The sequence below is a fragment of the Crocodylus siamensis genome, chromosome 4 (genome assembly GCF_052110815.1).
Source record: "Crocodylus siamensis isolate JL-2025a chromosome 4, ASM5211081v1, whole genome shotgun sequence".
Lineage (NCBI taxonomy): Eukaryota > Metazoa > Chordata > Crocodylia > Crocodylidae > Crocodylus > Crocodylus siamensis.
This window is the reverse complement of record NC_143398.1, coordinates 48,497,169-48,525,007: the sequence shown is the minus strand read 5'-3', so window position 1 is coordinate 48,525,007 and position 27,839 is coordinate 48,497,169. Positions and strand designations below refer to the sequence as shown.

The following is a 27,839-nucleotide window of genomic DNA, read 5'->3' as shown; positions in this document are numbered from 1 at the left end:
AGTTCAGGCTGTGAATCCCAGTTTCACATACATGCCAAAGTCAGGGAGATAAACAAAATTGCATACACCTTTCCCTTCAGCATTTGGTTTAAGTATTCTCAACCTCAGCCACCCCCTCCTCCCTTCTTACACTTCAGTAATCTATTTGGTATAAAGTTATCTCCAGAAATCAGAGCTCCACCTGCTCCTTTAGCTTAGCAGGATGCAGGTCCAGGCCCTTTACTCCCAAGCCACAGTCCCCTGGCCCTGCCCTCACTCCTCCCTATAGCCCCCCAGCCCTGCTGGTGCCTCTTGCCCCCCACCCACAGCCCCCTGCCAGAGGGAGCCCCCAGCTGCCAGGGCTATTGGGCCAGGGACCTGGGTTCACAGTCCCCTTCCCCCGGCAGGAGGTGGGGGCTGCTGCAGCGGAGCAGAGTATGGAGCCTGGCTCCCCCTGTGCTGTCTGCCTGCCTACTGTGGGCTTGGGCAGGGGTAGGTTTGGCTCCCCAGTGCTGTGCATACTCCCAGAGGGTCAAGAATGACCTGTGCCCCCCCAGATATGTGCACAGGGCAGGGGTGGGTGCAGGCTGCCTGCCATAAGCAGTGGGGGAAAATATTATTTGTGGAGGCTGAGTCCCACCAGACCCCCGCCCCACCTTCCCACAGGGCTGTTGCAGCCCTGGTGTACACTGGTGCTGTACATGGTATCAGAGGCGCAGCTGCATGCAAAATGGCACCAGGCACCACAGGATAGCAGTGCCATGGTGCTGCTGCTATCACCAGCCATCACAAAAAGTTTGGGGGGAATAAGCCCCATTAGCCCCAGCCTTCCACCGCATATGCTGCCTGTTGTGGGCTCAGGCTTTCTGCCCTGATGCCATCCCCTAGAGCCTCTGCAGCCCAGCAGGTACAACCCAGTGCTGCAGGGAACAGCAGGGCTGTGCAGGGAAGCTCCTTGCCACTGTGAACTCTGTGCTGCCCTGGCAAAGTGTTCGCTGCCTGTGCAGCTGCCTCAAGAGGCAGCAGTGTGGGGTTGTGCCCCTCACTGCTGCTGCATGGGCAGGGGGTGCTATACCAGGGCAGCATGGGCTTACAGCAGCAACAAGCTTCCCGCACAGCTTCACTGTTCACTATAGCACCAGGTTGCAGCCACTGGGCTATGAAGACCTTGGGGAAGGGCAGCAGACAGCCTGCCCTGCCCCTGCTCTACACACAGATCTTGGGGTATTAGTCCCTCCTGCTGCCCCAGGAGTATGCGCAGTGCCAGGGAGCTGGCCCCACTTCTCCTCCCCCTAGATAAGCCACCCACAGCCCTGTCCCACTCCCCTCCAGGTCCCTGTGGTGGTACATTGCAGCCCAGGGCCCCAAGCCCATGAACCGCCCAGCTGGACAGGCCCTGCCCAACTCCCTCCTTCCCTCCATATGGGGGCCTGAATCTCCCTTCCCCCTGCCAGATTTACCTGCAGGAGCTGCTCTCCAGGCTGCCTAGTGGCCCTGCCTGACCGCCCTTCTCCTGCTCCCCCCAACCGGTAGCAGGCTGGAACTCTGCCAGCCTGCAGAGAGCTCTTAACAAAACTGCAAAATCTGCAGGTTTCTCCTTTACAGTGAGAAATCTGTGGTTTCCTCTGGCAAAGTGGGAAATCCATGTGTTTCTCCATTTCCCCATGGGAAACAGAAAACCTGGATCCCTGGTTATCGCTCATATAAAAGGCCAGCACTAGTCATCCTTCAGCTTTTTTTACTATTATTTAAGATTTTAAGTGGTGCAAAACCTTTACACTACTCTGAATGGGGTGAATTTGGATCTCTGAACAACTTTCATTTACATCAGAACACAATTACATAAAACCACTGATGAAACGTGCAACAAAAATTATTTTAAATGTCTCATTTACTTCCTTGGGTTTTTTTATTTCACTTTGCAGGAGGCCAAAGTATGAAACAAGACTTGATACCAGGCTGCTTTCTTTAAAAAAAAAAAAAAGTGGAGAATTTGTTACAGTAGTAGGCGTGCTGTGCTGTGATACAAGTATATTTCCCTGTATGAGAACACTTTTATGTCAGTGCTTTAGGTGGAATGTCAACTTAAAACCAGCTCTGTTAGGTATTCAGTGAGCATAATTTTGGATATTTTAAAAGAAAAATTAAGAAAAAGAAAGGGAAAACTGGAGGTTTGATTTTCAACTGACAAAATTATTCCTGGTTGCCACTACAAATGTCTCAATGAAGATACACCAATATAAAATTGGTATAAACAAGATGAAAATCATGATCAACATGTTGCTGTTGCACTAATTTTCTTTTAACAAAAATTGCTTACTAGGTTTCTATTGAAAGAACTTCAACTTTATAGTCAAGATGCAAAAGTTGCTGAATGGACCCAAGGGCATGTTGGTATCAAGTCTCTTATCTTTTTCTGTAAACACCAGAATGACTTTCCCAAATGTGTGTATGACTAGGTCATCTCCATGTGGGGAGGACTCTCAGAGGTGTTGACAACACAGCTGAATCACAGAGCTTTAAAAGCAAATACACATGGTTCTAGTTTACGCCTGCCTGTAACATACTAAATTTATTTAAATGCTCAAGCTTGCAACCTGCTGTGTGAATACAATTGTATCCATGTGTGGACTATGGCAAGGAAGAGAAGACATATGATCTTCCTTATATGGACTTCTCTCAAATGCATACATGCAATTAGGGATAAATACAGTCTTCCTTCTGTTTGTCTTTCCCTCACACAAGAGGTCAATGCACAGTTTGCTGTTGATTTGTAGGAAGTATGATTTTCTAGCTTCAGCCACTTCAGGATTGAATGTGAATTTCTTGTTGTGAAATTTGTTGTGTTCATTTGATTTTGTTTGCCACCGCTAGAGAGGACTAACTTCCTGATGCATACTTATTCTCATTTGGGAAAAGAAAAGTGGAATCTAAGTTGTCAGCAAGACAGAATATTTTATCATTATCCCAAAGCTTTAGTCCTTACACAGAGAAAAGGCTTTCCTTATAGGAGACAGCAGTTACTTTGCAAAGGTGTGTTCCTTTCCTGATGTCTAGTTTAAATTTATGGGTGGGCAAATTGCCATCTTTAGGAATGAGTTTAAGTATACAAAAAAGCCACTGGTTTCTTCATCTGGATTTGTGCAGTGCCCAATATACCAGTAAAAGGGCCCTCATTCTTTTGTATGACACTGGGAGCTATAGCAATATAAATGAAAAAATAAGAATATTAATAATAATAAACATGTGTGGCTTAAGGTTAGAGTTCTGAGTTCACTTTGCTGTTCACCTTTGTTAATGGAGTACCACTACCATTACCACTAGTAATTTCCCTGCTTTATATACTGGACTATATAACAAAACTAAATACATGTATATAATGCTGGTGTTCTGGAAAAGATGTGCTTGAATATTTTAAAAGAACTATCTAAGAGGCTTTTGGAACCTCTGAAGGTAATCTTCATCAAGCCAAAGGGAATCAGATAACTAAAAATAGCCCAGTGCAACGGGAAGGAAAATACTAGCCAATTAATTTTATATAGATGCTGGGTACAATATTCAGGCATTTGAGGGAATCAGTATGTGAAGAGACTCCAATTAGTAATTAAAAATAGGTTTACTAAAATAGTGCTCAGAAAGAAAAAGGAAAGGGGAGACTGCAGTAACAGAGAGTCTACCATGTGTCTGATATTGTGAGAGGGAAGCTCTTGGCAAAGAAGGGCCAGCCTGTCTCCCCTCTCCCACCATTCTGCCTCTGTTGGAGTCCGGTGGGCATTGAATGAGTGGAGGGGTACATCCACATGGATCAGATTGTAGAACTGAAGCTTCTGTAGCCAGATTAGAGTGCAATGGAGAATGGAGTGGGATAGCATTTTACATGCAGTTCTACCCAGAATTTGGCAAAACTCTGTAAACACTTATCAACTCTGCTATAGCATTGATTACAAACAAGCAAGAGTAAAACCTCAAAATGTAGAGCACTACCAAAAAGGGTCTGGGAGGCATCAGTCGTTGCTATTGGAACCCATCATACTTTATATAACTATTTTATTATGCAATCCTTGAGAGAGACCATCCAGAGTTATGTATTTCAGAGGATCCTGGGCATGTAGGAGAAGATATGTAGAGAGATTAAAGTGCCTAAAGAAAAGCAGATAGGTGCCTTCTCCACTTCACTGGTGCCCCTGACATTTTCAAAGTTGAAGTTGAGATGCCACTTAACCCCCCACAAGGTGCCTACTTTGCTGCTGGCATGTTCAAAGAAAACTATGTGCTGCTACTTCCCCAGAACAAGCTGAAGTCTTAGAGGGCACCACAGCAGGATTTTTAGACTAGGTGGAGAAATAATCACAGGCAGGTCCAGGATTTTGTAAAGGGGGATAAATCACTTCCCAAGCAAGTGGTCTACCCACTCAGCTACTGTATTATGGATATAAGCAACATGGTACAAGGGCTGGAGCATGGATAAATGAGAAGAGACTGAGAAAGCTGAATTTATATAGTCTAAAATAGGGAAGATTCAGGCAAGACACAACAACAGTAAATAAACACTTTCACAGAAAAAAAACCTGCAAGAAGGAATATAGTTATTTGCAGTTTAAGAAGTTAATATGACAAGGAGAAATGGCCTGGAGACAAGACAGAAAATGGTTAGGCTAGATATTAGGAAAGGGCTCTTATCCATAAACTAAATTGTTCAGAGGCATACTCCTGCAGGGTTGAGGGTAGCTGAAATTCCAAAACTATAGAATATTTTAAAGCAGGTTAAAAAACCAAGAATAATTTATGTTGCAAATTGCCCTTTGTATTAAGGCAGGGGAAGAGGAATGACTGAGTGATCTTTAAAGCATAGACAGTAAGTGGTCTAATCTACATCTGCATCTATAATCCACACCAAGTTTTTGGCTCTGTTCAACAAAGCAGAGTGCTGGAAAGTGTATAAGAGTGTTCAGTGTTTGATAGGCTGTCTTCATTATTGTATAATTCAAGGTCTCCTGGTATTGAGGAATACTCGTGTATTCTTTGTGCCTTTCTTAAAATGGTAATAAAATATAATTCTTGAAAGAACCCTTCTTTTTCAGTTCTGATTTGTGAAGAGAGCCTGTAGCACCTGATAAATTTCTGTTCCATCTCTTTGAAAAAACAGTGAAACACTGGCAGTGCATTCCCTCATTCAACTGGACATGCAGCAACATTCCTTTTTACATGCAGTCTAATTTGTTGGCAGCCCTATGGCCAAAAGTTCTGTTTTTTAGTCAATTAATAAGACCATTGGTAGTAATGCCATTAATCTCAGGCTTGTCAATTACAATAAATTCAGTAAATTTGATCATGCCGGTCAGTAATTTTAAAAGAGTAAAAATATTATAATCGATTCAAGACATGTCATTATTTTCAGTTCATAACTGAAGAATGGATTATTTCTATTGTTTGGCAAGCATGTGTTTTAGCGTCTTGAAGGACTGAAGAGTTTTAGTACTCATGTGCACAAAATACGAATTGTGTTGCACTAGTGAAACACAAATGTTGCTCTCAGTTACATATATGCAGCCATATTCACCTATAATGATGCATAAAGTACATTATACCTACTTCTAAAATTTCTAGTCCAATCTTTTAGTGCCAAGCTATATAACATAATCCCTCAGTCTAAAATACTTCTTTGTCTCACCACTCTGTACTTAAATTTGTTTGACCAACCGGTGTGTAGAAATGAGGAGACTATAATGGGAAAAGGCCAGAAGTATTTTATGGTATCCAGAGAATTTTGAAATTATAGAAAAGAAAAGAAAATCTCTATATTAAAAAGTTATTTGAGAACTTTTCCCCTGAAGCTAAAAGATCAAGATCAAAGGTTCTCTCAAGGCTAGCAGCTAATAGTGCTAGCATGCTTAAGGTACCCCAGGTTTTTAGCCATCTGCATGATGGAGATAGCATCACATCTGTCTGTGTTGTCTCCCCAGTCCAAATGACCATTTACAACAGGAGTCCAATGGCAAAAAAGCCACAGCAGAGCTTAAACTCATTCACTGGTACTTAAGCAAGACATTTTAACAATTCTGTCACCTCACACCCCTTTCCCTTGAAGGGCTGAAAATATGCCTTTCATTCTTGAGATTTTTTCATTCTCTATCTTTGAAATGTTCTGATAAAACACATCTTCATCAAGATAAACCATGGTCAAGTAGCTAGAACAAGGAACTGGCAGAGAAGACATCTGGATTTTTTGTAGCTATGCCAGCTCTGACACCCTGAACAAGTTAGTTAACATCACTGTACCTCAGCTGTAAATCATTTTTAATTACAGCACCATCTGATCAGGAATGAGGCCCAAACATGTCTGATACTGTACAAACACAGTTTAACAGTGTCTCTGCCCTGAAGAATCTAATTTGAAACAAGACACAACAAGTAACTCTGACACAAAAAGAAAGGAGGGAATAGAGAAGAGAGGATAAGGGTAATGAAAATACTATAATGAGGTTACACAGGGAGCCATTGAACAACTTGATGGTTCCAAAGCATTAATTAATTGATTAATTAATTAAAATTAGCTCTCCATAACTGCAACGCAGCCTAGACATCATTGATTTTGTGTAGGTGTCACAACAGAAGAGGATCATGAAGAGGGATTTGTAAAAGGGCAGGGTTCGAGGCCTTGTGGATTAATTCAGGTAGGTTAATCTATGCATTGGGAAGAGCAAAAGAAGAAAGTGCAGAGATGATTAATTGGTTTTAATTGGGATTAAACTGGGTTCAAGATTGACATCACCAGAAGAGGGAAGAGTATAGAGATGTGAAAGATAAGACAGTAAAAAGAGATATTAATGCTTACTCATTTTTTTGAGATCTGTAGATGGAAAAGTATCATTAAAAGTTCTGTGTATTTATTAATTGTATTTCAAATGGGCTACCTCATGGAACAGAAATTATATACATGTATACTTTTCAAGCATCTTGATTTCCATTACCACAGAAAAGGAGTATTTCACTCGTTGAATTGTTAATTCTACTTCTGTCATTGAATTTTGATCATTTCTCTTTAGAGAGCAGGTGGAAATTAAAAAAATGAGGAACATATCCCCAGTGTCTTGCACTTGTGTCAATTCCACTCTCTTCCCTTTGCAAACCAAACTAAAAACCCCAATCCTTCCTCAGTGGGAATCACTTCTCTTTCCCAACTAGCTCCCATTGAGCTCTTAGCTAATCCCTTCTCCTTCCACCCAACAAATGTACAGGCAGTTTTCCTCTTACTTTACCTCTTCTGTGCTTCAGTTTCTTCTCCTGACCTCAATTCCTTTCCTAAAATTCATATTTCTTTAACTACTGCCTTTAGTTTCCCATTTTCCTCGCTTGAATCCAAGGCAATTCCTCCAGTTTCTGTTTCTGTTTCTTTTCTTCCCACAGTTTTCTCTGTAGCTCATTCTTCCCCCTCCTCATCAGTACCAGCTGCCAGTTATCTTCTTGGTAGGCAGTGAGTAGCAAAAGGAGTAAAGTTAAAGATCCTGAGACCTTAAATCTGTGAGTGCAGCCTCCAGAGTAACACAAGCCATTGAACTTCAGTTATGTGCACTAATACACAGAACCATGTTTATCAACCCAGTCGTAGCAGGCAGAGCCCACTTCTAGACTTGCAAGAAAAGCATCCAATGTAGCACGTGGTAATCTCAGTGATAGGTATGGTAAAAGGATTTAAACACACTGGGAATGTCCAGAAAGCACAGTCCAGTACTCCAAGGCATAGGGATGTCAGCTTTGTGATAACTAAAGTCCTGTTCTTAGTACAGAACAAGATCAGTACAGAAGGCTCCCTAGCTTGTAGAGGTGGCTGGAAAAAAACAGCATTTCTACTTTTGCAGAAAAATTCAAGCATTTGAAAATGGTTTTTGTTCTGATGCTGGAAGAAATTCAGACTTTTCAAAATGTTTCTTGAGGGCTAGCTCATTCTCATTTGTCAAGAAAATGCACCATAGTTTCATGGTTAGGACATCTATATGGAATGTGAGAAAATCAGGTTTGTGTCCCTATTCTGCCTGAATCAAACTGTTGGATTTTCTTGCTCTCTCAAAATGGAATTCTCTCAATATAAAGGTCTTCCTGGTAAAGAATTAAAAATAAAAATGGATGTATTTTGCAGAAATATTTCAGTTTCAACAAAAATATCTTTTTTTTTTTTACAAGAAAAGGTTTTGTTGAAAAATTTTCAGTACATTTTGGACCTTGTACTTCTGTCTGACAAGGGTAAAATTGTGGCCTCATGTAGGTCAGTGGCAAAAGTCCCACAGATTTCAACAGGTTCAGTATTTCTCCCTAGAGATTTCATTTAGCCTGTTTCTACTTGACATGCCACTATAAAAGTGAACGTTTTAAAGTTCTAAAGGAAACCATTGATTGAAATGCATTGCTTCAGCATTAGTCCAAGAGTATGCAGCAGCAAACATTGGTCCACCAAAATGCAATGTCAGAATCTTTATTCTGCATCCAAACCTGTATACTGCAACTTTAGATCCATTCTTCTTCCTCCCTGTTCTGGCGAAAGCTAGTAGCTTTTCAATGCAACTAAAATGATATATGTAAAAAATGGAACATATGACTTCCAAGTCTTTAAAAATATTTTTAAAAAATCTTCTCTGCTTTTTTGAAGGTAACTAGACAACAAAGAAAAAAATTAACAGGACTTCAATTTATTGCAAGTAATGGGACATACTTGAAAAAATTATCAAAATGTTACAGAATGTAAGAAATAGCTCTAGTTATAGAGAAACATTTCTTCATTATGCTTTACACACAATTTTGCCAGATTGCTTATTTTAATTAGAGTAGAACTCTAGCTTCTGCTCACTGGTTTAGCGGGTACAATAAAATGAAGTTTATTTAATTTTCTAAAATAAGTAAAGCAGAGTAAAGTTAATTAAAAGTTAATTACAGTATAATGAATCATTCACACTCACTATGCCAGTTTTGCCCAGATGATTATTGATGTCATCCTTTCTGAACACTCTTACCCTCCCCATTGAGGATTATTCCCACAGTCAACGTAGGGTGTTTCCATATGCATTTTTTAGTTCAAACAATATGTTCATTGCCTACTTCAGAATGAAGTTGGAAAAAAAAAAAACAACCCCTCCTCATTTCTTTTCTTTTAATACTTTCCTCAGGCATAATTTTCATTTAGCCTTCTGATTGCCTTTTAAATTTGACAGAATATACCTATAAAATTTGTTAGTAATTGTTTCATTTCCCAGCATGGCATGTGTAGTTAACCTTGAAAGACTGATTGGATGTTGACTGCACTGAACCCAACCTTTACTGGCATCACAAAGGTCACAGAACTGCTCTCACTGAACCTGTGCCTTTAAACACAAGGTTCTGTACATATTGGAATTAGAATGCTTTACTGCTCATTAATTCATCATTAAAAAGATGTTAACTAATCATTCTCTATAAGACTTCAGTTTAAAACTCTCTCTGGCATGAAGTGCCCATGACCTGGCACCCAGCCACTTGAAACCTGTTATAAGCAACACAATATTGGTGAGAGGCATGCAAATATTGTTCCTTATGCATGTTTTGGTGATACTTTTTTCCATCACCTAGTATTTTCACATTTATATTTCAGTTTAATTAGTAATACTAACTATTTGGGTTTTTGTAGCATCCAAAATCCCCAAATGCCATTGAGGCTCTTTTGGATTTGCTGTACAAACACTGAGGATGCAAACTTTGAAAGGCTGATTAGCCTGGACTGATTAGCTCTTAACCAGACATCACATAGTGGCACATGAGCCACAATGAAAATGAAATCTCCAGATCTCCAGTGATACAATTTCAGCTCTGATATGTGGCACTGCACATTATGTAGTGTCATCATACACCTCAACAATTTCCAACTGAGAAAAAGAATAGGGATGTAAGCCATCAGAGTAAATCATTCAGTAATCATGAGGTGCCAGTATCTATGGTCTTCCATTCATATCATTCCTCCCAAAAAGCTTTAAATTATATTTTTCTATACGAGAAGTACTAGTATCATTTATTATTTGCTTTAGATAATTGAAGATGTTTTCCAGATGGTCTGTGGGGGTTGTACTAGGTACTATTAAACATTTAATAATACGTAGTCCCTGCCTCAAAGAGTTTATAATCCAAGACAAGAGTCAACATGTGGCTGAACAGACATCTTAAACAAGGAGTCCATATATAGCAAACTATACTGTGTACAAAAAGACTATATTAAAAGAACATTAACATCAAAACTCAAAACCTATAAAATCCCAGAATTAGGATCCCATGTGAACTTGATTCAGCCTTCTTGCATAAATGCATTACAATATAGTCTTTAATGATTTGAACACTTACTTGTTTCTTCTGCATGGGTTGTCATCCAGGCTTGAAGGCAAGACCTTCATTTCTACAGCACAGGTTCCCCTCCACTGTACTGTAAGCAGTAGCGATAGTAGACTATTACCCTTTGAGTGGACTTGTCCCCAAGGTTGGGACAGACATTCAAAAAGCCTGAGGCTGAATTGATTCAATCTTTGTAGGTTAGTCTAACCTGGCTAAGCTAAATCAGTTTTGTAACTGGACTGGCATCCCAGAAATGCAGGCACCTACCTGCAGTGGCTCAGGCTAGAAGCCAGGTGGCACTAGAGCAGCCCTCCCTCCCTTCCACAACATGAAGCTGAGGGGGGCATGGCCAAGTTCAGGCGGGACCCCTGATTAACTTAGCAGGGAATTGATAAATGTTTATCACACAATTAAGAAAACAACAGAGGGACGTTACCAGCTTTTTTGATTCTCCCTGTTAATTCAGCACCAGCTGTAGCCGGCATGTGGTCTGCTAGCTAACACACACACACCTCAGCAGCAAGGCAGAAGGGATGGGAAAATTCCTATTTAGCAGGAAGTGGTGAGGGAAGGGGGGAAGGAGCCCACAGTCTGTGCCAAAGCTGCAGTCAGGGAGCAGAGGGGAAAGGACAGATCTGCTGGGAAGTAGCGAGCCCTACACAGCCCAGACAGCATGCTGGGATGCTGGGGGTGCCTGTCTTATTTTAAACCAGCAAGGGGTCTGGGGCAGACATTGCATAAACCGGTTTGAGTCAAATCAGTTACGTCTGATACTACATTCAACCAGGTTTATCTCAAACTGGTTTCAGCCATTCTCAGACTGGCTTATGTACACTGAACATCTGTTCTGTCACAGATTTAAAACGTTTTTGATCACTTAAACCAGTTTATGTGTAATGTCTGTCCTTAGCCATAAGGAAGAAACAACATATACTTTACCACTGATTTTTAATTATCGAGAAGACAGCAACAGTGTTGGAGATTCTGGATCTAGGAAGTATGTGTTGGTCTAATGGGTAGCTTGGTGGGGAAAAAACACCATAGCCAAGCACGCAGAATTGGCAGACATATTTTGAAAGCCAATTCATAAAGTGATTAAGATTTGAGTCCATCATTTGGAAAGGTTAGATTCTCTTTGCAAATCTGTGGTCTTGTACAGGCTAATAATGTGGTTTTGTACATCTCAGTTCCCTTATTGATAGATTAGATTAAACTAGACTTCTCTGCATCTCATATGAGAGACAGATATACATAGGAATGTACCATACAGAAAGGCAGGTGTGCTGGTGCTGCCAAATTCATGAGTCAAATGAGATGCCTTGAGCAAGATATATCAGTATAATAATTATTAATGTGTAATTATCATACAGTATTGTGAGATTTACCTACCTAAAGACCCTAAAGTGTTTTAAAAATAAAAGTAGATATAGTAAGCTTGAAGGATCACTGATTATGAGAATTACCATATTTATCTGAATCCAGGATGAATTCCAATTTAAGATGACCTCCCACCATAATTAGATTTATTATAACATTTAATGTATAGAATTTAATTATTGTAGGGTCATCTTAACTTTGTCCCCCAACTGCTGTGGCAAGGAAAGTAGCTAAACCCCAACCTGTTGCCCTCCCTGCTAAGCCTTTTGCTCTGCCACTCAGTGCCTGCCTCTCCTGTCACTCCCCACCAAAAATGTTGCCCACTTGCTGCTTTCCCCCTGCTCCCCACTACATGCCTGTGTCTCACTTCTGCCTCATATACACCCCCTGAGGACCCTCAGAGACTGTGGAGCTACTTTCCTGTCCCTCATCTGTTCACATCTCTGGGCAGTTTCACTGGGCAATATCCTCTGACTCCTTGGACTCAGGGAGTCTGGTGTGCTCTGCTCAGTGTCCCTTATTTTGACCCTGTGACCTTACTTCCTAAAAGATTTTCTTGGTGGCCCATGATCCCTTGAAAGTAGAAAATAGGCTTGTCCCCACTGATGCCCGCTCCCATGCCCCTTCCTATCCTGCCTGTGCCTGTCCCATCCCTTAATTTTCCTCTGCCAGTGGCCCCCCAATTCTTATGCCTAACCCTGCCACCTGTCCCCCACTGAACCTGTGATAGAATCATAGAAAATTAGGGTTCGAAGAGATCTCAAAAGGTCTAGTCCAACACCCTGCTGAATCAGTCAGAAGTAGCACTGGCAGCTATGAGCCCAGTTGGATTGGGGCTGTAGCACAAGGTAAGGGAGGGGGGGAGGTTGGAGTGGGGCAGGCTGCACAGTCTCTCCTGTGCTCTCCCCAAGCCGCACATGCAGATCACCCATGTGTGCATCCCCTTCTAACCCTGCAGTCTCCCCTCCGATCCCCCAGCTGCATGCCCCTTCCACTGCCACACAAGCCACTGCAGTCCAGGGCAGGAGGTGGCTCAGCTTCAGCTTCCATCCCAGGGCCAAAGTGGAGCTGAGCCACTACCTGCCCTGGCCCAGTACTTGAGTCTAATATTTAGCTTCCCTGTGTCCCCTCCCCATCCCCCATGTTTTGTAGGGATCAAAACTCTTCTTTGAAAATATTTTATTAGCATCATCACCACCACATCCAGTTTTGCTGGCTAGGTGTTGATGCGTTCTAATTAGAGCAAGAATTTACAGTGGGCAAGGAGATGGAATTTTCCATGGCAGAGATGGAATTTTCCATGGCCAAAAACACATTTAAGAAATTAGAAGTTTTCCATCTGTTTGTCAGGCAGCCATTGAGTAGGGCTATCTCAATAGTTCTCTGACTTCCTGAATTGAGCCATTCACAACAATTATTGGCATACCTATGAATGAAAAATTTAAATAGAAGTTTTCATACTTGCCTTTTCTGTAATATATCACAAAGTTATTTATACTGACTTTAGTGTCAATAAAATTAGGCCCACAGTAATTTAAGATAGTTTGATGCTTTTCTGATGCCTCTGAAGTCTCACTGGCCTTATTAATGCAAGTAGGTAGTACTGCTTGTATAAGATTGGACAACAGTTTGGGCATAAATTATGAAGTGAATATTTTGTTTGGACTATGCAGTACATCACAGAAAAACTAAAATTATGAAATATCAGTGTGACAGGTGTATCTCACTAGAGCCTTTCCATTGGTGGCTCCGCCTTCCTGTCTTGGGCTAACTGCCTGCTTACTTGCCTGCCATGCCTTGATCTTAAATTGATTGAGTGATGTAATTAGTGGGAGTCTGCCCACTTTATATGCCCAGTGTCAGGGGGCACTATCTGCGGCTCCTTTTCCTCCCCTACACCACAGCCCAAGCCTCGCAGATGTACTTGACATGGTTTGCCCTATGCCTTGGCCCTCTTCTTTACTTCTGGGGCTCCTCTCGCTCCAGGGCTTCCCAATGCCCCCTCTCGCTCTTGCTCTCACTCTGGGACTGGGGTCAATGCACCCCCAAACGCTGTGCCCTCTATGGTGCCAGGGTCCCCCCACTACTGTGGAGCTCCTGTGAGGCCTCCTCCAACCCCTAATAGCCTCACCCGGTCCTCCGGTAAAACAGTAAACACAAAACACAAAGCCCCTGGGCTATAACATAAACTAAACCAACCAGTCAAAACCACTTTCTATCCCTACCGGGAAAATGCTCCAACTCATAGCCACAACCAGGGGATGTTCCTGCAGTCTATCTCCTCCTTTCTCTCTGCCCTGGCCAAGCTCCCCCCTCTTTGGCCGCCGGAGGGGAACTGCTTTCCTGGCCTCATGCTTGGACTTAAGGGGCCAAGCCCTGCCCCTTCCTGTCAGCTGATTCCCTTGGTTCCCCTAGCAACCAGCACCTGTGCTGCCCTGGTGACTGGCAGTTGAGCCTCCCCCTTCTCACCACTAGGGGTCTCTCCTGAGCCATTTCTGCTTTTAGGTGCAGGGCACCCAAATGCTCTGGGACAATCGGGAACAAAAGTTTTGAATATTGCCAGCAAATGACTTTCTACAAAGAATGTAAATACAGAAGCCATTAAAAAGTAGTCAGTATAGCTCACCAAACAATACCATTCCAAACAGATCAGTAACAGAACTCTTCATAATTTGAAGCCTTTGCAGAAACTGAGAATTTCTCTTGCATTTATTATCAGATATCAACATTTCTTCTCCTGAAATCCAAACATAACAGGAACTATGCTGCCCTGTTCATTTGTTTTGGTCATGAATGGGAACTCTCTTTAAAATCACCAATGGACATATACCTAGGAGGACACTGTGCTTCTAAAAGTTAAGTAAGAAGCTGTTGACTCAGGAACTGTTGATGAACATCTCATTGCTTTAGGCTTATACTCTTGTTTTGCTTTTATTCAGCAGAGTTCACTTAATTTGTAATATATCCAGAGGGATACTCTGTCATCAAGTATGACACCACACATGCAATAAATAATGCAGTCTTTCTCTAACTTTTTCTAAAAATATTTTCCTTGCAGCAGCCACAAATGCATTTGCCTGTTTCTTCATTAATTGATATAATATTGGATACATTGAGCAGGCATTTAGTATGGCTCAGTGCTTAAAGTGATTTCTTGCCAAATATTCCACAATTGCAGTGAAATTATAGATGTGCTATAGGAGTTCCTGAACTTGGAAAGACTAATAAATAAATGAGAATAAAGCTGAATTGATTAAATAAATTGTTTGTCATTACATATGTAATAAAGTGCTATTAATAAAATAGAGGTACTGGTTAATTAATCAACTATATCTGATAAAATAATTTAGCAACTGAAAAAATGTCTAGGATATCAAGTCAACTATTAAATAAAAGAGGAAAAGCTTCCAGTAAAACCTTAAGGTATTTATTTAAAGCATACAAGAAGTATCAATAGCAGTTCTTAACATAACCACTAAACAACCAGATATCAAGCCTGCTGAAGTCAACAGAAAAATTTCCACTAATTCCATGGGGCTTTGCCTAAGACACCAAATCTCTACTATGGTCCTGTCAGGAAAAGCTAAGAGCCTGAATCCAGCCAGAGTGAAACAATGCTGTGCAGTAGGGCTGTGCAAAGCTTTGGGTGCTGATTTGATTCAGAGGAGATTAAGCCCAATTTGGCAGACAAATCTCTGAATCTGAATCAAATCAGGAGACGAATAAAAAGGTCCAATTCAATTCAAAGCTCTGGAGACCAATAAAATAAGAAGACCAATAAAAAGGTCTGAGTTTTTGGAAAAAGGTATAGGAGCAGGGAAGAGGAGACCAAGGAGGACCCCTGCCATCCCCATCCCCTGCCTGCTCCCTGAGCGGCCCCCAACCCGTGCCTGTTTTCCCAGCCACATCAATGGCTGGCCTGCCCGGCCCCAGCTCCTGGTTCTTTAAAAAAAATAAAATTAAAAAAGCCCCCACTCACTGGCTCCTGCCAGATGGGGAGGCCATCACTGCTGCCCCCCACTGCCCTGCACTGTGTGAGGGGCTCTTCCATGAGCCCCCATCCTCCTCTTGCTCTCCCAGCCCCTCCCATGGCTGTGCCACCTAGCCCCAGCTCCTGGTTCTGTAAAAAAGCGGGGGGAAAGCCCTGCACTCACCAGCTGCTGCAGCAGCCATCGGAGTTTCTGGGGGCTCCTGGCGGAGCCCCCCACCCCATGCAGCACAGGGCAGTTGGGGGCAGCAGGGATCTCCCCCTGCCTGGCAGGAGCTGGTGAGTGCAGGGCTTTTTTTTATTTTTATTTTTTTAAAGAGCCAATGCTGGGGCCAGCCTGGGCAGCCATGGGGGCAAGGGCGGGGGCTGGGACAGTGGGTGGGGGATGGGGGCTCATGGCAGAGCCCCCCATGCAGCTTGGGGCAGTGGGGATTTCCACCCCTAGCAGCATCTGGTGAGTGCCAGGCTTCTTCTTTTAAAGAGCTGGGAGGCTGGGGGCAGGTCGAGCAGCCATTGACATGGCTGGGAGAGCAGGCGGGGGATTGGGCCTGTTTGATTTGGAGATGCGGCTGATTGGGCGGTGGCCAAATCTTTGAATCAGATTTGGCCAAATTGATTTGGCACAGTGAATCAAATCACTGTCAGCTGAATCCGAATCTGAATCCAAAGCAAATACTAGCCTCTTCACATAGGCCTACTGTTCAGTGCCCATTACCAGTTTATCTTTTTTTTCCCCAGGTCTATGAGTTCCCCTTCCCACTTTCCAGGTTGCACTATCAGCTAGTCTAGTTCGATTAAAAAAACAGCTTGTACCTCCTGAGGAAGTAGTCCACAGTACCTAGTTTTGGAGCCATTTTCATATGCCCCAAGAAAAGGGATCTAATTGTAGAAGTACAGCTTACATATGTGAGTTAGGGTTTACAGAAATAGGTCTTTCATTTATTAAACCAAGGACATTATCCAATCAAGTTATTCCTATCTAAATTTGGCAAAAAGTTTCTTCCTGCTGTTTTTTTTTTACATCATATTCTGTAAGAATAACTTTCCAATTTGGTACCCAACCTAAGTAAACAGTTAAATTTAAATACATGACTATACCTAAAGACCCTGTTTCCTCAGTTTACACAATTGCCAGACTTTAGCATTTGGCTGTACCTTGATAATTAAAGAGCAGTCAGCTGGGTGGGCTAAGTTCTTCTCCCAATTCCATTGTTACATTAAGCAGTCATTGGGTAATTCCACTGCCATTCTTAAAAAAACAAAAAAACAAAAAAAAACGGAGCCTTGCTCCAGTTCTTGAAAGAACAGTTGAAAGTGCTTATCTTTAAGAGGTGAGTGTTGGCTGCAGATCTTGTATGGATGGAGGTGATTGCCTGAAGCTCTCAGTCATGAGCCTAAGTCTTGGAGAGGGCTGGGCTTTAACCTTTGCCTTCAACATTTCTTTTTAGCTAGTTCGAGGCAGCTCCCTGGCAATTGCGTAAGATTTTTTTGGTTCCCCATTCTATACTTTCTAACTCTCCCCAGTCATTGTATAGGCAACCTGAGCATGGAGCTGGCCTTAGGTAAAATGGTGATCTGGGCATACTTGTATTTTGGTGCCCTCACTACCCCGTGCACTCCCCCCTTTCTCCTCCCATCAGCAGCATTGCTGCAGGCAAGAGCAAGGTGGGTGGACTAGAGCAGGCACCACCCTGCCTGCACCCATCTGTCCCAGCTCTTCCCAAGCAATGACTAGAGGTGGGAGCAGGCTGGGGTGGACACTACTCCTCCTGCCTGAGGCAATGATTGGTCAGGGTGGGGTGGGGCAGGGGGAGAGTGCTGCTATGAGAGCAGGCTGCTCACATGTGAGAGTTTACATGCATGTGTGTGTTTGGTTTCCCCTGACCACAACACTCTGGACAGTTGCCCACATCACCCATCCCTAAAGACTACTATGCCTAGGAATCTAACTCGGGGTTCCAGATTCCAATCTGGGATCAGATACTATATTCAGAAAGATTTGTAGGCACCCTAAGTGTCTAAACTTCTGTTTAGTTCCCCATAGAACTTCCACTGAAACTGAATAAAAGTTTAAGAAGCCTAAGTTGTCTAGATACATTTTTCAATCTGGCCCTCAGTGCTTAAGAGTTAGACAACAAACGTCAAGATTCAAATAGTCTCAATGAGTCCCTCAATTTACACATTGCCCCCCAGTGTAATTTTTAAGTGTCTATCCGAGGAATGAGATTTTAAAAAGAAGTTCAATTAGGCATCACAAATTCCAACAGTTAGTTAAGAGATTTCAGGTACACCTAAGAGTGGTTAATATTTGGGTGCCCAAGACCATACAGAAAGAGAAAGAGCATTAAAACACCTTAAAAGCATGGTTTAAAAGCACAAAGATAGCCAATGAAGCACAGAGGTGAATCTTAATGCCAATCCCCTTTACAAGCTTAGGGCAGTGTTATACTTTATGCTGTAAATTGAACAAGTATTAATCAGTTTAGTGGTTTTTGGCTTTGTGGAGCATGTATACCTTAAAACAAAGAAAGTATTTCTGACTGTCCATCACTTGCATAGCTGTGACTTGCCACTAGGTCTAGGTATAGATGATAAAAAAGCCCAAGGCTAAATCGATTCAGTCTTTGCAGGTTAGTGTAAGGTGCACAGATTAAATTGAAACAGAAGTGAACAGACATTCACCTTTGATTCAGGAAATGCAGCCACATGCCTGCAGTGGCTCAGGCCAGAGTCCAGGGGGTGCTCTCTGGTTGTGTGTTCATTTCCTCTTCCTGATGCCCCTGAGGTCTTCAGGATTTCCAGTTGAGAATTGAAGCAGCAGGACTCTGCAGGTTTGCTCATCACTTCATAGTTTCATAGTTTGTAGGGTTGGAAGGGACCTGAGTAGATCATCAAGTCCGACCCCCTGCCATGGCAGGAAAGAATACTGGGGTCAAACTTCCCTTTCCTGTTACCAGGTGGCTCTGGGATTTGCAATCCACAGTTCCTGCCAGCAGTAAGTTTGAGTCGGGAAAGGGGCATATAACTCCCTCTCTGACCCCAGACCGGGTTTGCCGGGGGGGCAGTCCCCCCACCTTGCAGACTGGACTGCATCCCCAGTCAGGCTTGCTCCCCACCACCCACTGCACTTTGTTAGAGAGCCCTCACTGCTCCAGGTAGAGAGTAGAGGGATGCCCCAAGGCCAGCCTTGCTTTCTGGAGCAGACAGCACAGCCTAGCCCAGGGCTGCAAAATGCCCTGGGATCCTGGGGTACTGTAATTTAACTTGAACCAGGAAGAGATTAGGGACAGAAGTTTCATAAACTGGTTTGATCCAAATCAGTTACGTTTGATACTGCATTCAACCAGGTTTCTCTTAAACCAGTTTCAGCCATTTTGTACACTGAGCTTCTTTTCTGTTACAGAACAGAACTGTTTAAATCAGTTTCTGATCATTTAAACTGGCTTATGTGTAACTTTTGTCCCTAGCCTTGGTCTTCCATATTGCTTCCTAGAGGCTTGATGAGCAGGGGAAGAATTAGGAGCTATGGACAGGACTGGCTTGCTGTTTGAGCTCTGGGGGGCAAATCCTTTTTTATTTTTTTGGAGCATGACCAGATGTACATGGTACATGGTGCCAAGGAGAACCATCTTTGACAACCTGTGCCTGGTGTGGGACCTCCTTGAACTTGTTCTCTAGGAGGCCTGTCATTTGCCCTATTGTTCTTTGACCAGAAGGTGTTTGACAAGATGGATCATGAATACCTCACAAGCACTCTGAGGGCATTCAGCTTTGATCCTCACTTCATACAGTTTTTCCAAGTGCAATATGACTTCAAAGAGTGCATGGTCAAGTTCAACTGAATGCTGATGGAGCCTATCCCATTCAGGTGGAGAACATGTCAAGGTTTCCCACTGTCAGGCCAGCTCTAAACCACTTTCCCCAAGCCTTTCTGTGGCTCTTGTGCAAGCAAATAGCTCTACATGCTCATGGTCTAAACACTCTGCCATCCTGTCCTCACATCCTACCTGGACGTTATATGGTGGGACATGCTCGGTGAGGATGGGGGTCTCCAGTGCACAAGCATATACTCCACCTTGATCTTGCTGGCCACTGAGGACCTCAGCAGGTGGCTTCCCCATGGAGCTGTCACCACAGGTATGCATCTGGCACATTTCACAGATACTCTCAATGCCCGTCCCTTCTGCGAGCAGAGGGAGACCCTAGTGCACACCTTCCTAGAGTGATCAGGGCTGCAGCCCCTTCACCACCTCACCTAGAACCTCTTGTTGAGGTTCTAGATGAACTACTGCCTGCACCTTTTTATTTATACACACCCCATCTGCAGCCCCACCAAATCCCAGAACCTCCTGGTCAACCTTCTGCTGTTCCTAGCCAAGATTGCCATATATCTGACCAGGAATGAGGCTCTGGCCAGGAGGACCCCAGGGACTGTGGACTCATTTGATATGCTCTGCTCAGTCTGCCCTCTTGGTGCACTTGTTTTGAACCTGAGCCTCCAATTCCATCCCTGTTATGTTTTTAGTTGCCACAAGGAATCAGTTGCCACTTTTCCAGTAGCCTTCCTTTTTAAGGGAGGCTTATAGTTTTTCTTGGTGGGCATTGGCTCATGATCCCATAAAGTAGCAAATAGACCTATTGAAGATGGACCACTGGGTAGCTGGAATACAAGAATCACAGGGTCAGAAGCAGAATGAGCACTGAGCCATCTTTGGGCTGCTGGTAGGTGAGTTATGTCTTGTAACCTAATAATATTGTTTAATCATTTCACTTTACATAGTCATTAGTTTTATTTATTTATTTATTTGATTTCATATGCTGCCATTCCCAACATGGGCTCAGGGCAGATTACAATAAGAAAGCAGAGTAACTTTTAAAAGAGAATAATGATTGCAAAGCAGGAGAAAACATAAAACAGAAACCCATTAAACAATATCCTAGCCTAGCATAATTTGCAAAATGTCTACCCAAGCACGAAGGTCTTAAAGTGCTTCCAAAAGACATTTAAGCTTAGGCTATGAAGGGCCTCAAGAGGGAGGGAATTCCAGAACTAAGGGATGACTTACTGAAAATGAACTCCTACATGCTGAAAAACAGGAATAAGCCTGACAGTAGGGACTCACACAATCTAGGTAATCAGGCAAAATGTAGGTAGTGCTACCACCAAGCTGAAATCAGCACTATCAACCTGAGTTAGTTATGGCTTTTGAACTTAACAACATGTCCCTTTCTGGGGATTTCAGCAGTGATTAGTCACCTCCTATGGAAGGGGTGGGCAGTTATTTGGGCCCATGTGCCACATAGGTGGTTCCAGGGAGCTGCTGCAGGCCAGTCAGCACCTCCTTCCTGCAACAGGCTGGATCCCATGCACCACCGCCAACAGTGAGCAGCCCCAGCCCCAACCCCAGCCTGCGCCACCTTTCTAGGTAGCTCAGGAAGTGGCAGCTCCTTCTGGCTGCCACTGCTGCTGGCCCCAGGCCTGTGGTACTGCTGGGGACCCCCCATACACAGCCCTGATTCCAGCCCTGCCCACCCTATGTCTGCTTCAGACTGCCAGCCCATGCTGAACAACAGCAGTGGTGAGGCAGAAACTACTGCTAGGCCCCAAGGAAAAGTGTCCCACCCTGCCACTGCCAGGCCCTTCTTGCTACAGCCACCCAGAGCCCATGCCCAAGCTGCCTTGCAGCTCCTCTCCAATGCTGTCTCTGCTGCCTCTGAGCCACCCAGAGGGGCAATGGTGGCAGTGCAGAGGAGCATCAGGGGAGCCCGAGCAAGGGCTCTGGGTGGCTCAGCAAGAAGGACCCCACAGCGGTGAAGGGGAGGGCGTGCTTTTCCCCTAAGCCGAGCAGCAGCTTTTGCCTGGCCGCTGCTGCTGCTGCTGGTATTCCTCAGTGTGGGCGGGTGAGTCTGGAGCAGGCGTGGGACAGGCTGGAGTCAGGGTGGTGCATGCAGGTTCTGGCTAGTCCATATCTGTCCGGTCCACCAAGCCAAGTCTGGGCAGGCATGGCATGGGCTGAAGTCAAGGCTGTACCACGGGGCTGGGGCCAGTCGCAGAAGCAGCTGAAAAGAGCCACTACCACTGCCTGTGCTGTCTAGAAAGGTGATACAGCTACAGAGCTGCCTCAACACTGCTAGGGCAGCAGGACATGCCACGAGCTGGACAAAGTCCCTCTGCGGGCCAGATCTGGACTACAGGACATATTTTTCCCACCCCTGTCTTATGGCTAATTTGAATCAGTCTGGAGCTTAGAGGACAGTTAGCTGCCAAAATTCCTGTTCTGGGTTGCTTCTGGGCAGAGGCACGTGGGCCTAAGTGTAGCCATCTGAGGAAACCTGATGTCGCAAATGGAGCTGAATATTGGTTTTAGACAAGTAGTGATTGTTTTAGGCTGCTGGTAGGGACTAGGCCTCTCTGAATCACTTTTTAGGACTTAAGCTACTGAGATAATTTGCACCTGGCCTACAGAGCCTGATTTTTAAGCACTTACCTTCTTCATTCTTAATCAGGGCTCTGAATGAGCATGTCTTTAAAAATCAAACCTTGAGTAAAAGAACAGCTTTTCTGTACATTGCAAACACTGAGTCCATCAAACTGTCCCTAACAACCAACTATTATGGCAATACATTTTGAATATACATTTTTAATCTATGAAACATACATAAAGTCCATTAAAAATGCATTCTCAGGGTAGTAGATCATTATATGACACACTGGGATTGTACTGCTAAAACTAGGGCATTTGGTCACTTCAGCAGTTCTGCCACTCTCCAAGTTCAGCAGTATTTTATTATATATGTATTGAACATGAATAAAAGTATCTTAGGGGATTTTTCCAAGCACCTTTCCTATGAAAAGAAACATGTAACCAAATTTCAAAGCTAAAAGATACAATCACATTTTTTAAAATACAAAATGACTACCTAGATGATAACTTTTCTTTCATATTGCTGGACTGACAAAATTCTTCATTTAGGTCACAGTGGGTGCATCTACATGTGTGATTTAATGTGCATTAGTTTATTTTAATGCGCATTAAAGTATCACAAAGGGCACATGCACACATGCATGTGACCAAGCGCCTACTGCTGCATCGCATGCATTTGTATAGATGGTGAAATGTATGTCAGTGCTGAGAAAATGGTGGTGGTACACTTTTGAACTAAACCACATCAAAGGTGTTTTAGTTTGTAAAGTCACCACTGCCATTTTCTTAGCATTGATGCACATTTTGCTGTTTATATAAATGTATGCTATGTAGCGCCAAGCACTTTGTCACGTGCATGTGCCCTTTGTGACACTTTAATGCTCATTAAAATAAACTAATGCACATTAAAGCACACATGTAGATGCACCCACTGTGACCTAAATGAAGAATTTAGGTCTGCCGGCAGCCCTCAAAGCAGGTCTTAAAAACCTCCAAGGATGGAGAGTCCACAATCTCTCTGGGTAACCTGTTTTACTACCTTTTGTAGTGAAAAAGTTATTCCTAATATTTAACCTAAACTTCCCTTGCTGCAACTTGAGACCATTGCTCCTTGTTGTCACCTGCCACCATTGAGAACAGTTCAGCTTCATCCTTTTCCTAACCCCTCTTCAGGTAGCTGAAGGCTGCTATTACATCCCCTCTCAGTCTTCTCGTCCGGTACATGGGATTTTTCTGTCCTAAGTGCAGGACTTTTCACTTGTCCTTAATAAACCTCATGAAATTTATTTTGGTTCAGTACTCCAAGTTGTCTATGTCTGTCTGAATCCTAGCCCTTCCAGTTTATCTGCTACTCCCCCCAGCTTGGTATCAACTGCAAACTTATTGAGGATGCACTCTATGCCATCTTCCAGGTCATTGATGAAGAAATTGAACAAAACTGGCCCCAAAACTGGCCCCACAAGGCACTCCACTTGATAGTGGCTGCCAACTAGACATCAATGCATTGATTACTACCCTCTGAGCCTGATGATCCATCCTGTTTCCTATCCATTTTACAGTGCATTCATCCAGCCTGTACTTCCCTAGCTTGCCTGTTAGAATGTTGTGGGAGACCATATAAAAAGCCTTGCTAAAATCAAGGTATGCCACATCCACTGGTCTCCACACATCCACAGAACCAGTTATCTCATCATAGAAGTCAATTAGGTTGGTCAGGCATGACTTGCCTTTGGTGAATCCATGCTGGCTGTTCCTAATCACCTCCCTCTTCTCCAAGGGCTTAGAAATGTATTCCTTGAGGATCTGGATTTTTTCCAGGGACTGAGGTGAGCCAGACAGATCTGTAGTTACCTGGATCCTCCTTTTTCCCTTTCTTAAATAAGAGCACTTATTTGTCCTTTCCAAATCACCCAGGATCCTCTCCCAATTGCCATGAGTAGCAGCTGAACGCCTAAATTCCTGTGAGAATCTGGGGTAAGTCTTTATATGAATCTAGCCTAAGGAGTCTATAAAGTTCCTGTCAGTTGGGCTTAGCAATGACAGTCTCTGAGTATGTCTACACGTACGCTGTAATGCGCAGTAGCCTATTCCACTGTGCACTAAAGTGGCACATTAAAAATATGCTAATGCACAGTGAATTAGGTTACTTTGCATTAAGCATCACCTAAAAAGTATGCGCTTGTGCTACATTGCATTAGCACAGCCTAATGCGCATGTATTTAGCATCTCATATTGGAGGTACTACATTTAATGTACATTAGGAAAAGCTCATTAATGTACATGTAGACATCCCGTGTAATGACTGGTAGCCTATCTGTCCCTGAGGTCATTATTAATGCAAAAATTTGAGAGCACCATGGCCTGCAAAATGAAGAGGTGACATTCTCTTTACAATCCTGCTTCTGTCCAAGTTCAAAGGTCCTAGTACAATGTACAGTAAATTCTGGGTAGTTTGCCTATGGGATAATTCACTGCTATGGTTTAATCCATTATTGTTCCAATTCCCAGCCAGCTCCCTCTATCCCTGTTGCCAACTCCTGATTATTGGTTATTACTAGATAGTGACCTGTGGTCTTGTTGGAGTGGTGAATTATCCAGAGTTTACTGTACAATGCAAAGGAATCCTGGAGCAACTGTTCCTGTCTGGGTCATTCACCTGGAAGGCAGAAACAATGCTAAACAAACAGTGTTCTAAATGGCACTGAAAATCCACTTCCAAGCACCAGATAGAGGTACATTTATTTTGACTAGATTTGTAATTTTATTTGCTGCCCTAAGTACTTCAAGAGCAAAACAACCATGGTCATAACATCTCTGCTGTCAATAAACTCTGATATAACATGCCAACAGATAAAAACACTGGGCTAACTGGGCTAATGCATATATGCACCTAGATCAGGAATGGGCAATTATTTCAGTTAGAGGGCTGCTGTGTTGAGACCCCAGACAGAAGAGGGCAGAGAGGCCCATGTAAGTCTTCAGATGCCTGAAGCCGAGCGAGGTGACATACAGAGGGCCATGAGTAGAGGGGGTGAGTCAATGGCCCCAGTTAGGAAATGAGTGGAGTGTGTTATCTGCTAAGGGGCCAGGGACAGAGTTAGCCCAGTGTTTGGCCAATTGCCCAGCACCGTAAAGATGAGGGCTGTGGGAGAGCCAAAAGGCTGTGCCAGGGATGGCCAAAGAGTATTGAGACAAGCCTGATGGCCTACATGGTGGCTTGAGGATCCAGGGCAGAGTGGATTTGGCCCTGTGAGGGGCAAGAGTGCAAGAGGCCTGGTGAGAGTGGGTGGAGTGGTAGAGGCCCTACTGAGAGAGGGGTGGTGTGTGTGAGGACCCCGAAAAGGGTAGCATGAGAGAAGCCTAACAGTGCACTGAGTTGAGCCCGGCCTCAAGCCGGAGCACAGCACAACTCACGGATATCATCTATGAGGCATGGGACACAATAAAGGAAGATCAGAGTCGTGTTTGTATCTCCCTTTGACATCAAGGTTTGTACCACCCTTTGAAGGGGAGCCTCCCGCTTAATTACCATCTTAATTATTTAACAGGGTGTGGCAGGAAAGTTAGGCGCGCTTCATGCCCAAAGACAGGTGGGCAGGCAGGCTCTGTGACTAGGCCTGGGAGTTTGCCCTCTGCCAAAGCTGCTTAATGAGTTTTGGTGAGCTGTTAAGAGTCACAAAGGTAGCATGGCCCCTTGACAGGTGCCCTGGCCCCTGGTTGCCAACTTGAGAGAGGAATTTCCACCACTAACCTGTGACCTTTGCCACTGGAAGTCCTCTCCTCTGCCCATCGCTGTCCTCCTTTTGGGAAAGGGAGTTGCCATCTTAGAACCAGAAATAAACCGAATCATATACTAAAAGTCAAACATCTACTATAACATATTTTAAGTTTATTACAAAAAATATTTTTGTCATGATTTGTGTTTGCATAATGTATATAGAGGTGCTTGCATAGTAGCTCAAAAATAAAGTCTTATACTTGTATATTGTCTGTGGGGGAGTGTTTGGGGAGTGGCTGGGGGTGGTTTTGTATTTATGGTGGGATGTGAGGGTGTGTGCATGTGGGTACGTGTGGGTTTTGTGAGAGGGTATGGCTTAGAGTGTGTGGGTATGTAGAGTATGTTGCAATGTGTGTGTGTTTGTTTGTGGGTTTATGTGAGGGGTTGTGGGGTCAGGTATGGTGTGTGGAGTTTGTGGAGTGTGAGGAAAGCCCACACCGCCCACACAAATCCTGCTGCCAGTGGCTGCAGCAGCAGGTGGCAACTGCTTCAGGTACTATGGTTTTTGCAGGTGCCACCACCTGGCAGCACACAGCTCCAGCCAGTTCTGGGAACTGCATGTGGTGGTAGAGAGCAAAGCCAGGCACTCACACTCACTCTAGAGGTTAGCTGATCACCTGTCTGGGGTCTTGTGAACCCAGCATTCATTCCTGCCTGTGGCAGGGGGTCAGGCTAGATGATCTGTTCAGGTCCTTCCTGACCCTAGCTACTATGAAACTATGACACTCCCAGCGCTTGCACTCCCAGGGGGAAGCCCTGTGAAAGGAAGCCGGATGCCTTCCCCACACCCTGCTGCCATGTACAGCTGCTGGGACTCTGCTGGAAGTGGCAGGGAGTCCTGCCTCCAGTTTCCTAGCTGAGTCCCATGAACTGCACGTGGTAGCAGGGAGCAGAGCCAGGCCACCGGCTCCATCATGCAGGGCTTCCCCTCAGTGGCATGCAACTACCAGGAGCTGCACATGCATGATGAGGAGCCCTGCACAATACAGGCAGGCTAGCTTGGCTCCACTCCTTGCCACCACATGCAGCTCCTGGAACTGGCTGGAGCCATGCACCGCCAGGCAACAATGACTGCATGGGCAATGAGCACCCCAAGAGCATGCCACCTGCTGCTGCTGCCCCTCATGGTGGGGGCTGCGCGCCATGGGGAGGAGTGTGCGGGGAGGTCCCCACACCCCTGCACCCTCTCTCACCCCACACACTCACACACACACCCTGTCCACTTGAGCTCTGTGCTCCTGCCACCCTCTCGGGTGTGGGTTCTGGGCTCTGTGCTCCTGGCAGCCCCAGCCCCAAACTCCCTGCCCCTGCCCAGCTGCAGCTCTCCCTTCCCCAACCTCTGCCACTTCCTTACCTGCTGTCTGGAGTGAGTGCTGCAGCAGGGACAGGAAGTTCTTCTGGATGCTGGAAAAGCCAAGCAGGTACCCTGGAGGCTGCACTAGTGTCAGCAGCAGCTCTTCCCAGAAGCTGTGTGTACTGGCTGAGCAAGGCCCTTCTACCCTGGAGGCTGCACTAGTGTCAGCAGCAGCTCTGCCCAGAAGCTGTGTGTACTGGCTGAGCAAGGCCCTTCTGTATATGAAGGTGGGAGCGAGGTGTGTGGGCTGGGCAGGATCCAGTTAATTGACGGGCATCTGTGGGCCAGATGAAATTTTCTGGCAAGCTGGATCTAGCCCACAGGCCATATTTTGTCCTCCCCTGATCTTGATTCTTACCTGCAAATACATACTGCCTCATTTATTCTTTAGGTAGCAAGAAGCTAATTATTTGGAGGTATTTTCTTTCATGTTACTGCCTTGTGACATCAATCAGAGTGAATTAGTGGTCTGTAAATTCTAATAAATATTTTCAAGTGCCACTGAGCTTAATTCTGTAGCTGTACTGTGCTAGGAACTCCCATTGATTTCAAAGAGAATTCCATGGACAACTTACTGGAAATCTTCACGAA

At 44.2% G+C, this 27,839-nt stretch overlaps 1 long non-coding RNA gene across 1 annotated transcript in view; it reads right to left on the bottom strand.

Annotated features, from left to right (window-relative positions):
* LOC149865701 (uncharacterized) overlaps positions 1-27,409 on the bottom strand; it is a 37,879-nt gene extending 10,470 nt beyond the window's left edge. Inside the window, exons 1-2 of the long non-coding RNA XR_016442155.1 lie at positions 27,249-27,409; positions 25,868-25,939 (exon numbers count right to left, since the gene is read on the bottom strand). This is a non-coding gene — a long non-coding RNA (uncharacterized LOC149865701). The remainder of the gene's footprint in view (positions 1-25,867; positions 25,940-27,248) is intronic.
* Between the last annotated feature and the right edge of the window lie 430 nt (positions 27,410-27,839).